Consider the following 15,163-nt stretch of genomic DNA (forward strand, 5'->3'; position numbering starts at 1 on the left):
ACTTCTGTCTACTTTTCATACACTTCGGATAGACTTCTCTTGCCTACCCTCACGCAAGCATTAGAAAACCTGCTATTATCCAGTCTCATCCACTTCTTTCCGGGATATATACTAAGCCTGGGGTTCGTCAGCGTTTCCCTTTGCTATCATACAAGCTCCGATGACTCTATTACTCCCTTAGTGTGACCCTTACTAGGTGATATCAGACCAAGGTTTCTATCAGCAGTCCCGTCACTGTCATTCATACAGTTTTCCGAAAAAGACCTAATTAGCGCTTCCAGTTCCACTCGAACCATGCACTAACCTTTCCTCCCTACAAATGACCTCTGAACGCGATGGATTCTACTCACCATCCGTTATACAATTCCCCGGGGATTTCAGACAACACTCAACAGTCACACACAATTGGTTAATAAAACATATAATATTTAGCAGCAATACATATATATAAAATTTAAAACAATTTTGAAATCGATTTCTTTTGCAATAAAATATTAAGTAACACAATCAATAAAAAAAAACAATTTTAGCAGCACATTTAATTTTCACGGTTTTATTTCCTAACTATCTTATCTACCTATCTTGCTAGTCCTAACCATCCTCTGCTTACCAGAAATTACTGATAGAGCGCGCGGGTCACCCGGCTCACTAGTTTACCAAATTTTCCACGCACTGGGCCCTGGCGTGCATATGATGACAGTGTTTTGCAATGAACCGGGTGAAACCTCTGCCACGCTCTATGAGTAATCGAGTGGGTGACTCTTACACCACTTACTATTCATGTACCTGACTTACCACAGGCACATTACTCCTGACGGATCAGGAGCTAGCAGTGGACAGGAGATAAGGGTTTTCCTAAAAGCGAGAAAATTCTACTTTACACATTTAATACCTTTAATATCACTTTAATGTATAATGACCACAGACACCTGGATGGTTTTAAGGGTTTTATATAGTATAAGTTTAGGACGAAAATGCCATTACAAGGAGGCAAATGCAAAGTAATACATCAATGATAAGAATCAGAACCAGAATATAGCTAGGGATTAAAGTGAGTATCATAGAGTAAAAGGGAACACTATAGGGCGTGAATCACAATAAACTATTTAACTAATATGGTTTAACCCCTTCAGCGCGGCGCAAATTTTCACGCTGTGCTGAAGGTTCTAAGGTTCTAACGGGCTCATGACGGAACGGTTCCGTCATCAGCACAGCTCACCCGTAGCTGATGACGGAACCGTTCTGTCATCAGCATGGAAGGGGTTAAACTAGGGCAAGGACGTGAGAAAGACCTAATGTGTAGCCTAATACCTTTATACTAATTCCTAAACCTTATGCTATCTTTACTAACTTCACGGCAACCATACTAAGGGAAAGGGAATGAGTGGAACAATCTAGATAAACAGTCGGGTTCAACAATGTCCTAAAGGAAGGGTAAGAAGTGGAACATTTACTAATAATCAATTGCATAAAATTACATTCAAAGGAGATATGGAGAGTATCACAGGCAAGATTGCTTTAATCAGAGGAGGAAAAGTTTAGGGTATAGTATAGACAGACACCTATGCCAATATTTACCTAAGTGAGAATGAGGACTAACCCTGGCCACGGGTCAGTTGGGAAAGAACGGGACAAGGACCCTCAAGGATTCAGGAAATACCAGAAGGTGAGCAGGTACAGCTCATGGACAGTCAGGACAGGATACCCCTCAGGTCTGGGTCAGGACTGGGTTCACCAAGGCACGACCAACCCCTCACAGCTTCGGATGTAACGCCAGCGTTACCCCCTCTTCTGCACGGAATCCGCCAATAACCCCGATTGGGTTTTCGAATCTCCCAGCAAAGTGCTTCGCTTAGCACTTAGGACTAATTTCCACCCCTTGGAGTTTGTGGAAAGTTTCAGGCAGAATGCTCCGCAGCACTCTGTATCCGGCACCTATAGAGTTCGTAGGGTCAGTGACAGGTCTGCTACTCGGACAAGTCGGACAATTTCTCTAAGCTAAGCTAGGCTATATATACAGTTTTGAGTCCCCAAGACCACCCATAAATGTTGCAAAATGACAAAGCCCCATCTTCTGATTGGTCAAGGGAGGTGGTTAGATCATAGGTACCACCTATACTTCACGTGACATTACCCTCCCCCTAACACCTGGGTTCCCAGGCCTACGTGTGGGAAAGTACAATAGTGAAGAAAAGGTTTGCAACATTGTTGCACATTCAGAATAAAAATAGCAGGTCTTCAAGGGCGAAGGTGCGTCAGGAAAGGACAGTCCCCTTTTCAATGGCCAACTGGCCAGGTTCCATTGCTGCACGTCCCAGATCTTTAGGTCACGTGATGAGGGATACGTCAGCTTCAATATGGATTCTGGTCACTAAGTCCAGGCCCTCATTTACGCGGTACATGAAAAGTAAGCGAAAACAAATTAATAACACAGAATAAAATGAATACACTGTACACCATGACCAACTACTCTTAATCCCTTATTTTATAATACTTATTGCATTAAGAGTTAGTGCACAAAAGATGCATATACAAAAGCGGCTTAAGATAGCATGAAGCATGATTAGTGACAAGCGGCCATTTTAACACCACTGCGCATGAGCGAACTTTTCCCTCCAGATTGCGAGTGCGTCACATCACATGGGTATGACCGACGCATGCGCAGACTGGATTTCTGCAAAGCGGCCATTTTATTAATGTGCAAGCGTGATTACGATGAAAAACACATAGGCAAGCCTCCTAGGGACACCCGTGTGTTGGGGAAATACAAATAAAATGACAAACAATCTGAGTTAGTACAGTTATGATTCAGGCGAGGTTCATGAAGAGAGCAAGTCGCGTTACGTGCGAATCCTTGCTCCATCACCATGACTGTCATCCGCAGCATCTGAATCAGAGTGCGAATCAATTTCATCACTCTGGTCAGGTGTATGAACCACAGGTACAGCACTGGCGCTAAGACAAGGAAGTTTTTAATATAAAATTAAAACACAAGCAAGGACGAACACACCTTAAATATCCTCCAGAATTAAATAAAGTACTCGATGCAATGTCCAATATTAGAGTACATAAATATACTCGAGGTCAATATTGACCGCGTCTCCCCACCCTTTAACAGTCTTCAAATGTAGTCTAGGAGATCCGTCTTTATCATCCTAATATTGAAACAAAAGCGGAAATTTAACTCATATACACCATCAAAAGATGGGGGACCCGCTTACCCTCAAACCCAGTACTACTAGCCACCCTACCGAAATCACGCGAGACCTCGCGACTCACAATCAAACAGAATGGTATTGGCGCCAAAATAGTGGGTTTTTAAACAGAGCGGAGGCACAAACGCTGCAAATATCCATCGCATCCGTAGGAGGGCCACGACGTAATGCTCAATTTAAAAAGCTGAAGGTATGTGCAAAGATTAGATAAAAACGAAGGACTTTAACTACTTAAACGCGCCAGTTTGACCATATAAAACAGCTTATATGCCATCCAATTTGTCATTATAGCCAGAATAATCTTAAGAGGCATAACACGAGTCGACATTCAGCCCATTTTACAGAGGCGGTGATACCATTGACTTGTTAAGAAGAACCATACTCGGAGCAGCCTCATATATACAGGTAGATCATTTTTCTGCTAAACATTGAGTAAAGAAAAAGAGAATGTCATACCAGTCATAGTATCACATTTATATATATTTCTTATAGAAATATTATCCAGAAGACATCAAAAGAGTATCTCTCCTGATGCAACCGGGCATGAACTATATCTGAATATACATTAAGTAGCCACGCTAATAATCAGGTACAGACTTCCCGCTAAATCCTTTCTACAATAGTATACATGCAGCCAGGGCCACTTAACACATCTATACAAACTGAGTGTATCTCTTATTTACAGGAAATAATTTGGCTTTGTACCACGCTCACAGGACACGCTACAGGTCCAGTTCATACGCAATCAAGTCTGAATAGCTAAGGTATGAAAGGAGATAGACCTTAGAATATATACAGTAAGATATGAAAATAGGATCCTTCATGGATCAATTCGCATAGATCTATTAGCAAGCACGTAATATTTACTCAGGCAAATAATATTTGCCGACAATTACCATCTTCCTAAACCCTCCTATTCCTGACCCCAATCCTTTGTAAAGTAACCTATTAAAAATGAGCTACAATCTGCAAGCAAATCAGATTTCTGATGTTTAAATGTAAAAAGTGTATAGATAAACTTAATGTAAGCTGTGCAAAAGACATATGAAATGTTTTAAATTATGTATATAAATGTACAGTTCTTGTAAATAGATATAGAAAAGTACAGATACAGTAACGCCGAACCATGTATGGCAGTAGGGAAAACCAGGAAGTAAAAGAGATGGATAAAATCTATGATATGATTAAGTGAAAAGGAAGTAAATGTCTAGACGTTGAAAATGATTTATCTGCTGTAAACAAGGGTAAAATACTAAAATATTGTCTTTTTATTATCATAGCTACTATTGAATTAAAAAAGAAAAATGCAGAATTCCTGAGGAAGGCTAACGGCCAAAACGCGTTGAAAGGAAAAATCTCTGCGTATTGTCGAATGTTTTAAATATTTTCTATTGTACAGTAACTAAAATGTATTATATGTAAAAAATATGTGTTAAAAAAAAACAAAAAAGTGTCAATATATGTATAAACAATAGAAATGAAATAAGAAAGGGAAAAAAAGGAAGGGAAGAAAAAAACAAAAAGATGAAATACAAATAAACATTTTGAACAGTGATGATCTGGTAGAATTTTTGATCCAAACAGCGTCTAGCTTACTCAAAAGATATAAATGTTAATAACCTGACTCATTCCTTCCAAAAAAAGTTAACGTTAACAATGGAATGTGGAATGTTGGGGAACCCATGGGAGAGGGTTGGTGATACACATGATGCCTGCTCTTGTGCAGGTAAGTCATGAGTCAGTTACTGTCACGCACCATGGGCATGGTGCATGGCAGTAACTGTAATTACTACGCAGTTTTCTCTCTTAAACATTGCTGACAGGTGAATGTTAGTCACGTATAAAATCGTCTAGTTTTTTTTTGTTTGTTCGTGAGTCTACCAAATCTTCCAGTGATACCATGACTGTCATCCGCAGCATCTGAATCAGAGTGCGAATCAATTTCATCACTCTGGTCAGGTGTATGATGATCAGTTGGTTTATTGGAAGGAGGGACACCATCTACATTAGAGTCATTATTTCTCAGAAGCATTTCATTACAAGAATTCATAAATCAGGGTACAATTTCTGGTTCATAATACTCAACCCATAAGTCATTATTACAGCTCAAATATTGTTGAACAAGCTGTTTGCCATCTGCACTGCATTTAGCTAGTCTGTCCATGTGCCAAACTTTGTCATCACTGAGTTTAGCTGCGTTGTTGTACAACTTGCAGATGCAAAGGGGTGTAGTGAATCTACTTTCTCAACTTTTTTTTCTAGACAAATTTTTACCAGATCGTCACACTTACACGAGTGATCTTTGACACCATGACTTTTGTCTTACCATTGTTTATAGCACATTTGTGCTTTCTCAATTTTGCTTCTGTTGGATTCAGGCGATCATTCAATTTGTTTTAATGTTGGCAACCACCCAGACAAACACATGAATCAAGGTAGGATGTTGCGAGTCTTTAATTGCGATTATTAAGGAGTCGCAATTAAGGACTCGCAAAAGCCTATGCATGCAGGTATCGCTATAAAAATAGCGATTCCTAAACATTCCTTAATTGTTACTCGCATATTGTGAGTCGCAATTAAGGAATGGCTTCCCATTCATCCCTATGGACCTACAGGCCCATAGGAATGAATGGGAAATTGCATGCGCAATTTGCGAGTACCAGTTGGTACTTGCAAATTGCGCATGCAATTTGAAGGGTGCAAGGGTGTCAAAAGGACGCCCTGTTGCACCCCTGAAATTGTGGTGTGCACCCATGTTGCGCACACACATGCCCCAAGGGCATATGTGTGTGTAACCTGAAACTTTGAAAAATGCACTTCAGTTAATTTTTTAAAGTTTTTGCAAATTACCAATCAGTTTAATGTCTCGGTAATTTGTGGCCCCAAATAGCGAAATCGCTATTTCAAAGTGCTTCTTGCACTTCATTTAAGGAATTGTAAATTGGGATTCCTTAAATACAATCGCAATTTAGGAAAACGCAAGAAATTGCGCTTACCTAAAATGTGCGTCCCAAACACTGTCATGCATCGTAAAAGGCCATTTTGCGATAGCAAACGGCGGATTTTTGCGAATCGCACTGTTTGCGATCGCAAAAACCTTTGATGCATTTGCCCCAAAGTTTCTGGTAATGGGTTGTCTACTTCTCATGATGACAAACGGAGATTCATTTGTGCTGGCACTGGGTGTAATTCTGTTAGCCCATATAAGATTAAAAATCTCTTCCCAATTAAGGTTGCTATTTCTTGATAATTGAATGCTGCCTTTTATGACTTTGTTGAAGTGTTCAACTAGTCCAATTCCGTCAGGATGATAGAACGAGGTGGTGTTGTGACTTATGCAATTCCTTTCAAGGAACAATTTGAATGCATCTGAAGTGAATAGTGGTCCGTTGTCGGTTAAGATGCACTTAGGTAACCCTTCACTCATAAAAAGTTTGTCCAAAAATGAAATGACACAGTTGCTATCAGCACTGGGAACAATCTTGATTTCTGGCCACTTTGGAAAATGGTCCATGCCACCGTAATGCATTTGATGACCCCAACATGCCCTTCAATGGGTCCAGTTATGTCCAATCCTATTCTTTCCCACGGCATGCTCGGGGAAAATATTGGATTTAGGGGAACTCTAAAAACCTTTAGACTTTTGTCTGAGTCATTGCAATTTACCCAATTTCTGATTAAGACTTCAATCTGTTTATCGACCCCATGCCACCAATACATGTTTTGACTCTTTGTTTAGTCTTATAGATTCTAAGGTGACCAATGTGGCAAAGTTTAAGAATTTTCTTTTGAGCTTGACTGGGGCAACAGCTTTTCCAATCCTAAATAGTATATTATTTTCAACGCTTAATTCATTTCTTAGTTCCCGAAAAATCCTGGCATCATTGTAAAGGTGTTTTTTTTTATCAGGCTACGGACTACAGATGTATTTACAGACATTTTGTAGTGTGTGATCTCTCTGCATGTGTTTGTTCCATTCTGTACTTGTAATACCATTAAAATCTTCATAAAAAAATAATGCTACTTTCTCATTGTCCTCTGGATCTTCATTGACTTGTATATCAGGTTAAGGTAATCTACTTAAAAAGTCTGCAACTTTGTTCTTGACACCTGGCCAGTATTCAACTGTATAGCAGCAATAATCTAGTAGCTTAATGACATTTTCTTAGTCTGGGAGAAGCGTTTTGTAAGCCTGCCGTTGGCAGAAGTTTGATAAGGGGTTCGTGATCTGTTGGTAGATGAACATTGTCACCCCAGACATAAACTCTAAAGTAGTTAAGAGCCCCTGAGCAGGCAAGCATTTCACGTTCTATCACTGAATGCCTTTCTTCTGTAGTGGTACAAAAGGGGGTGGTGATGGACAGAGCATCTGAACCAATCAAACACTCACACTCAGTCAACAGATCTGGGTTTAATCCATTACCGTTCTTTAGCCCAATCTGCCACCCCAGTTCAGACATGGCATATGCAAATCAGTGTGACCCTGTGCCTCATGGGAACAGTCCAGCCCGAACTGGCAAGCCATGCCTTCCCTGGACCGGAAACAAGCTTCCTAGAACCGGTTTCTGGTATTCCAGCCGTCTTCAGCCAGGCTTGCTTGAATCCAGTGGCAAAGTGAGCAAGGGACTCACGTCTGAGCATACACTGCCAACCAATGGTGAACAAAGCGGTACAAAAGGGTGTGGTGATGGACAGAGTTCTGAACCAATCAAACACTCACACCCAGTCAACAGATCTGGGTTTAATCCATCAACGTTCATTGGCCCACTCTGCCACCCCAGTTCAGACATGGCCATATGCAAATCAGTCTGACCCTGTGCCTCATGGAAACAGTCCAGCCCAAACTGCCAAGCCATGCCTTCCCTGGATCGGAAACATGCTTCCTAGGACCGGTTTCTGGCATTCCAGCCGTCCTCAGCCAGGCTTGCTTGAATTCAGTGGCAAAGTGAGCAAGGGACTCACTTCTGAGCATACCCTGCCAACTTATGGCGAACAAAGCAGTACAAAAGGGGGTGGTGATGGACGGAGCATCTGAACCAATCATACACTCACACCCAGTCAACAGATCTGGGTTTAATCCATCACCGTTCTTTAGCCCACTCTGCCACCCCAGTTCAGACATGGCCATATGCAAATCAGTCTGACCCTGTGCCTCATGGGAACAGTCCAGCCCGAACTGCCAAGCCATGCCTTCCTTGGACCGGAAACAAGCTTCCTAGGACCAGTTTCTGCATTCCAGCCGCCTTCAGCCAGGTTTGCTTGAATCCAGTTGCAAAGTGAGCAAGGGACTCACGTCTGAGCATACCCTGCCAATTCATGGCGAACAAAGCGGTACATTTCTTTTTTATGAGGTCAAACGCATTCTGGCACAATTGGGACAAAATAATTTCTGTAAGATCTTTAACGATAACAATTCCTATCCATGTCTTCACTGGATTTCTTAATGTAGATTTTTTCATCAATGTTCTTTTTCTTATAAGCTACGTTTGGACTGTGTCTATGAATATTTTCCTTAGTCTTGCATTTATTGGCATTGGTTGTGTTTACTAATTTTCCTTCATTGAGCTCCTCTAAAACAGCTTTTGCACACCTACCAGTGAGTTCTGCTTTTTTGACTAAAGCAACCACTTCTTTTAACAGAGATTCACCATTAACAAAACTTTGTCCTGTATGTTGGGGTTACTAGTGTGCATTTTGATCTGATCGCGTATGAACTCCTCCTGCAATTGCCCAAATCTATGAATTAAAGCCGATGCACTTAAAGCAGATACATACTCATCAATGCTCTCATTTTGCCTTGTTTTCTTTGTGAACATTTGTAGTGATCAACAGCTACACATACAATTGGTGAAAAGTGTGCATCAAGATTATCCAAAGCATGTTTTTTCTATTTGGTTATACATTTTTAGACAACCGGGACCTAGGCAATAAAGTAAAACGTTCTTCTTTTTATCCAGAGTAAAATCTTCATCATCAATAGTTTCTATGTAGTTACAAAAGTATTCCTTCAATTCTTTTCATGGCATGCAAGGTTCTCCTTTGAGTGGAAGGAAGGGTTGAGGCTGAGATAGGTTTAAAGAACTTAAGGCACACGTGGTGAGTTGCTGCTAGAGCTAATGTTCTAGTTATTTCAATGCGATTGATGTGTTAATAGACAATCTAACCACATATGAGTCGAATTACTTAGCAAGGTGTGCAAATCACTGCGAAATGTGCAATGTTGAATGCTTGTGAAACTGATTATGCTGATAATAAGGAACTTCTTAAAATAATAATGATTGTTATTTATAAAAAATATTAGTGCTGTTATTGCTTAAGTTCCGGTCGTTTTCGGTGTAGCAAGCATGTGTATCACCGGAGTGGTGTACGCAGTAATGAAAAATGCACGATACGAGTGCAATCCTTACTGCTCAGTAAATTCCTTCACTTTTAGCTTTGACAGGTGTGCATGTCACCGGAAGGGCACAAGCAGCAATCACTACACTCAGGTACCTTTGGTTTTGGCTTCTGCTACAGCGCTTTTTCAAAGGATTATGTCATCCATCTTTGAGGGTACTGTAGGCATAAAGTTCTTCCACGACGATATCCCAGTCAAGGGCAGTGACAAAATGGAACACGAAGTATGTTTGAAGCAGGTGTTTGAAATTTTAAAACAAAATGGTTTAACTGTTGAACTAGACAAATGTAAATTTACGCAAAAAAATTGTGTATCTAAGGGGCAGATGTATCAAATTATTTTTTTGTCGCAAACGCTTGGGAAAATGGAATGTATCATTTAAAACTCATCACAATATTAAGGAATCGCACATTTTGCGATTCCTTAATATTGCGTAAGCATTTAAGGAATCACAAATTGCGATTCCTTAAATGCTAAGAAGCAATAAGGTTTTGCGAATTTACACTAAGAAATCGCAAATTACCACCAACTTGTAGTTGGTGGTAATTTGTGAATCCTTTTACAAATGCACTTTTTGGCATTTGGAAAGGTGCCATGTGGCGCTCATACATGCACTTAGGGCATGTATGTGCGCCATATACGCACACATGTAAATTTCAGGGGTGCAGCACGGTGTCCTTAAGACACCCTTGAAAATATTCTCAATTTGCGATTAGCAAATTGCGAATAACAAATTGAGAATAACTTCCCATTCCTTCCTATATGCCTCCTGGCCCATAGAAATGAATGGGAAATTATTCCTTAATTGCGATTAGCAATTTGCTAATCACAATTAAGGAATTTTAAGAAATTGCAAAAAAATTGCAAATTTTTATGTACATACCATTTTGCAATTCTCAAATAGCGATTCTCAAAAAATCGCTATTTGAGAATCGCCAATAGGTATTTTGATACATCTGCCCCTAGGTCATTGTATCAGTTGATGGTATTAAACCTAAACAAGGTCTTGTAGAAGCCATCATCAAGGCACCTTGTCCCTCCAGCAAAGGTGATGTAAGAGCATTCCTTGGTTTAATAGAGTACTATTCAAAATTCATACACAACTTCTCAGAAAAGACGTACCACATTTGGCAATTACTCAAGAGTAAAGTTTAATTCAATTGGTCCCAATTGTGCCAAAATGCGTTTGACCTCATAAAAAATGAAATAAGTAGTTCACCTTTTATAAAAGGTTTTGATCCTAAAGCTCAAATTTTCATCACAACTGATGCCAGCAAAAAAGGACTTGGGGCTGTTCTCTCAAAGAAGGACTCTGACAACAACGAGTGGGTGGTAGCGCTCTCGTCTCGATCACTGACCACTCCAGAAGAAAGTTATTCAGTGATTAAACATGAAGTGCTTGCATGCTCAGGGGTTCTTAACTACTCTGGTCTGGGGTTACAATGTTCATCTATGAACATATCACAAACCCCTCATCAAAATTCTGTCAACGGCAGGCTTACAAAACGCTTCTCCCAGACTAAGCAAAATGTCAGTTAAGCTACTAGAGTATTGCTGCTATACAGTTGAATACTGGCCTGGTGTCAATAAAAAAGTTGCAGACTTTTTAAGTAGATTACCTTTACCTAATATAAAAGGCAATGAAGATACGGAGGATGACGAGAAGTAACATTACTTTTTGATGAAGATTTGAATGGTATTACAAGTAAAGAATGGAAAGAACACATGCAAAGAGATCACACACTACAAAATGTCTGCAAATACATCAATAGTCAGTGACCTGATAAAAAACACCTTGACAATGATGCCAGGATTCTTTCGGAACTAAGACATGAATTAAGCATTACAAATTATATACTATTTAGGATTGGAAAAGCTGTTCCCCCAGACACACTCAAAAAGAAAATTCTTAAACTTTGCCACATTGGTCACCTTGGAATCTCTAAGACTAAACAAAGACTCAAACACAACTATTGGTGGCCTGGGGTCAATAAACAGATTGAAGTCTTAATCAGAAATATCGTAAGTTGCAATAACTCAGACAAAAGTCTAAAGATATTTAGGGTTCTCATAAATCCAATAGTATCCCCGAGCATTCCGTGGGAAAGATAGGATTGGACATAACTGTACCCATTGAATGTCATGATGGGGTCATCAACTCTCCCCTCTATTATTCGCCCTGGCGATGGAGCCGTTGGCAGAACTGCTCCGCACCTCCGGCGACACCTGGGGCATCCCACTGGCGGATGGCATTCACTCGGTGTCTCTGTAGGCCGACGACTTATTGTCATATATCAGGGACCTCGCCTGTATACCCGCGGCAATCACGGACATCTTTCAAACGTTTGGGGACATGTCAGGGCTCCGCGTTAACTGGGCCAAATCGGGAGCTTATGCATTCAGTGACGAGATGCCACAATGTAATGTGCGCATGATGGGGGAGACGCTCCGGTGGCACCCGACGGTATTCAGGTACCTAGGGATCTTAATATATCGAGACCCTGTAGATCTCCTGGAGGGCAACCTAGTGAGAGCCATATCCTCGCTCTCGGCCCAGGTCACGTTCTGGAACTCCCTCCCACTGAATGTGCCGGCCAGAGTGGCGCTAACCAAGATGATAATGCTCCCCCGGCTCCTCTATTATTATACTAACCTGCCAGTGTATGTACCGGCACGCATATTCAAAGGGTTGGAAGCCCTCACCAGGCGCCTCATCTGGAATAAAGGGCGACCCCGGGTAGCATCGAAGACCCTCTACGCTGGAGGCTTGGCGGTTCCCAATCAGGAGCTATATTACTTAGCAGCCCAGCTACAATGGGTCGCTTACTGGCTGAGCGGCAAGAACCTGATGGACACGGCCACGATTGACACTACCCTGTCCCCCGTACAGGTGCTGACACTCTTCCACCCCAGGTCCATGTGGCAGTCGCGAAGCAGTGCTTTATGCGAAGCCTCAACTCACCAAAAGTACGGTACCCTATGCCCCGAACCTGCCTCTACTAGGGACTCCCTTGGGCACTGGCGTACTGTCCTCGACCGAGCTACGCAGTTGGACTGCAGCAGACTTGGAGGAACTGGGCGGCCTGTATAGCGACGGAGAGCTGTTGCCCTTCGAGACCTTGGCCGCAGATACTGATCTACCAGTGGGCCAATTTCTGGCACACGCCAGACTTCTCCGTGAGCTAACGAAGGCATGGGGTGACATGGGCCACGAGCCGTCCACTCATCTGCTTATCCAGTATCTACATGTGATGGGCGATGGTTCCCATATAGTGCATTGGTTAGCACAAGCACTGCACAGTCATACTCAATTCTCCCCCCAAAGACTGAGGGAGAAGTGGACGACCGACCGGGGTAGCGACTGGACAGACAAACAGTGGGCCGCGGTATTAGCGGGCGCCAGAAATATTCCTCGCAACGCGCGATTTAAGACCATCCAATATTACATCATCCACCGCGCGTATTTGTCTCCAGACAAACGGAATCGCTACTTCGGACTCACATCGTCGGCGTGTCCCAGATGCGGCCTCCTGAATTCGGACTTCCTGCACGCACTCTGGAGTGGCACCCACCTCACCTTGTACTGGTCGGCGGTCACTGACACATTGACGGCGGCCACAGGCGATACCCTCCCCAAGACGTGGGAAGCATGCCTGCTGGGACTCTACAAGAGAACCAAACAGACCAAGCTACGGGCGCGTTTCTGGGACTTAGGACTCATTACGGCTAAGCGTCTCATCACGAAACGATAGAAGAGTGCCACCCCACCGCGCCCCGCAGACTGGCGTCGCTCTCTTGGCAACTGGGCTTGCGCGGAGAGTGTGTCTCTACACAGGGAGGAGACTGCGGGCCTACGGAAGTACCCGATCGCCCAAGACTGGGACGCTACCCTGACCGCGTACCATCGGGCGTGCACCCAGGCCGGTATAGCGTGACCATCCCGACACGGAATAGTGGGGGCCCAGTTGACTACTGTCCTCCGCCCCCCCCTTCACTTCCCCCGACCGCCGGGGTCTTGCCCAACGGGAGATGTCCCCTGTCGCTCCCCCCGCCTCCCCCCCCGCCCTGCAGTCGCAGCGACACTACATCCTCAACCGTCCCCACTCCCACACGGCCCACATAGGGTGCACCATACACAGCTAGGATCCCTGATACACTACTGTACACGCAAATACTAGTCCAACAGTTATTGAAATGTTTCTCCCTCCCCCTCTTCTTTTAATTCCCAGTTATGTCTCTTGGTTGACAAAGAGATTGTTTATGCTGTACTCATGATAATGCTCGATTTCCCCTCCCCGTTTACCTTTCACACAATGCCGGTTGGACACTGCCAGGAACAGGAGACTGAAACCCAGCGACCCATATGACTATGTGGGATATGATCCTTCCTTTGACTGCTACTGTGCCAATCAGGGAACGCGACCCAAGACAATGGTTGTTGGATTTCATGACCACCTTGGTCCTTTTGCAGTGCTGCGGGCCACGAGCACTGCAGCCCAAGACATTTCCTGGCACTGCCGTTTGCGGACTAATGCATCTCCCCTGGCTACTGTTTATTTTCACTCATGTATAACTGACATGTCAAAATGTGCTACTTGCTGGGTACCGTTTGTAGTAGTTATTCCTTGTTATGACATTGTGCGAATAATTGCCTTCTTATCTGTGAAACTAAATAAAGTTTGGGACCGTTGGTCTTAAAAAAAAAAATGATGGGGTCATCAAATACATTCTCGTGGCCATGGACCATTTTTCAAAGTGGCCCGAGAACAAACATGTTCCCACTGCTGATAGCAGCTGTGTCATTTAATTTTTGGACAAACTTTTCATGAGTGAGGAGTTACCTAAGTGCATCTTAACCAAACGGAGCACTATTCACTTCAGATGCATTCAAATCTTTCCTTGAAAGGAATTGCATAACTCACAGCACCACCTCGCTCTATCATCCTGAAGGAAATGGACTCGTTGAACGCTTCAACAGTCATAAAAGGCAACATACAATTATCAAGAAAGGGCAATCTTAATTGGGAAAAAGAGATTTTTAAGCTCATATGGGCTTACAAAATTACACCCAGTGCCAGCACGAATGAATCTCTGTTTGTTCTCATGAGAAGTAGACATGCAAAGTGAGTAGGAGCCGTAGTGATAAAATGGCCACCTCATGCTTGTTTACGTTGTTTTCTGGAGGCTACTCAAGACCTGGCTATTTGAACAGTAGCAGCACCCCCACTCCTCCTCTCCCAGCGCCTTGAGACCCTCACGGGTGAGTAGTGCGCTTTACAAATGCTACGATTGATTGATTGGTGGGTTGCGCACGTTGTGGTATTTAACCACTGTGCACGTCACTGATTTTGTGTTTTGCCATACGTCATCATTTATGCACGCACAGTCAAAGTCTGAACTACTCTCTCAAAGGCACTGGCACAATACAAATCTCACTGAAATCCGTTCTACAGCGGCATGGACATCCTCGCTGGCAGCCTCTCCGTGCACCGCTCAATGGAAACGTAAGCCGCGATGATCCCCGATAGCTTCTTCAGTTCTTTCGTGAAGC

This window comes from Lissotriton vulgaris, chromosome 7 (genome assembly GCF_964263255.1).
Source record: "Lissotriton vulgaris chromosome 7, aLisVul1.2, whole genome shotgun sequence".
NCBI classification, from domain to species: Eukaryota; Metazoa; Chordata; class Amphibia; order Caudata; family Salamandridae; genus Lissotriton; species Lissotriton vulgaris.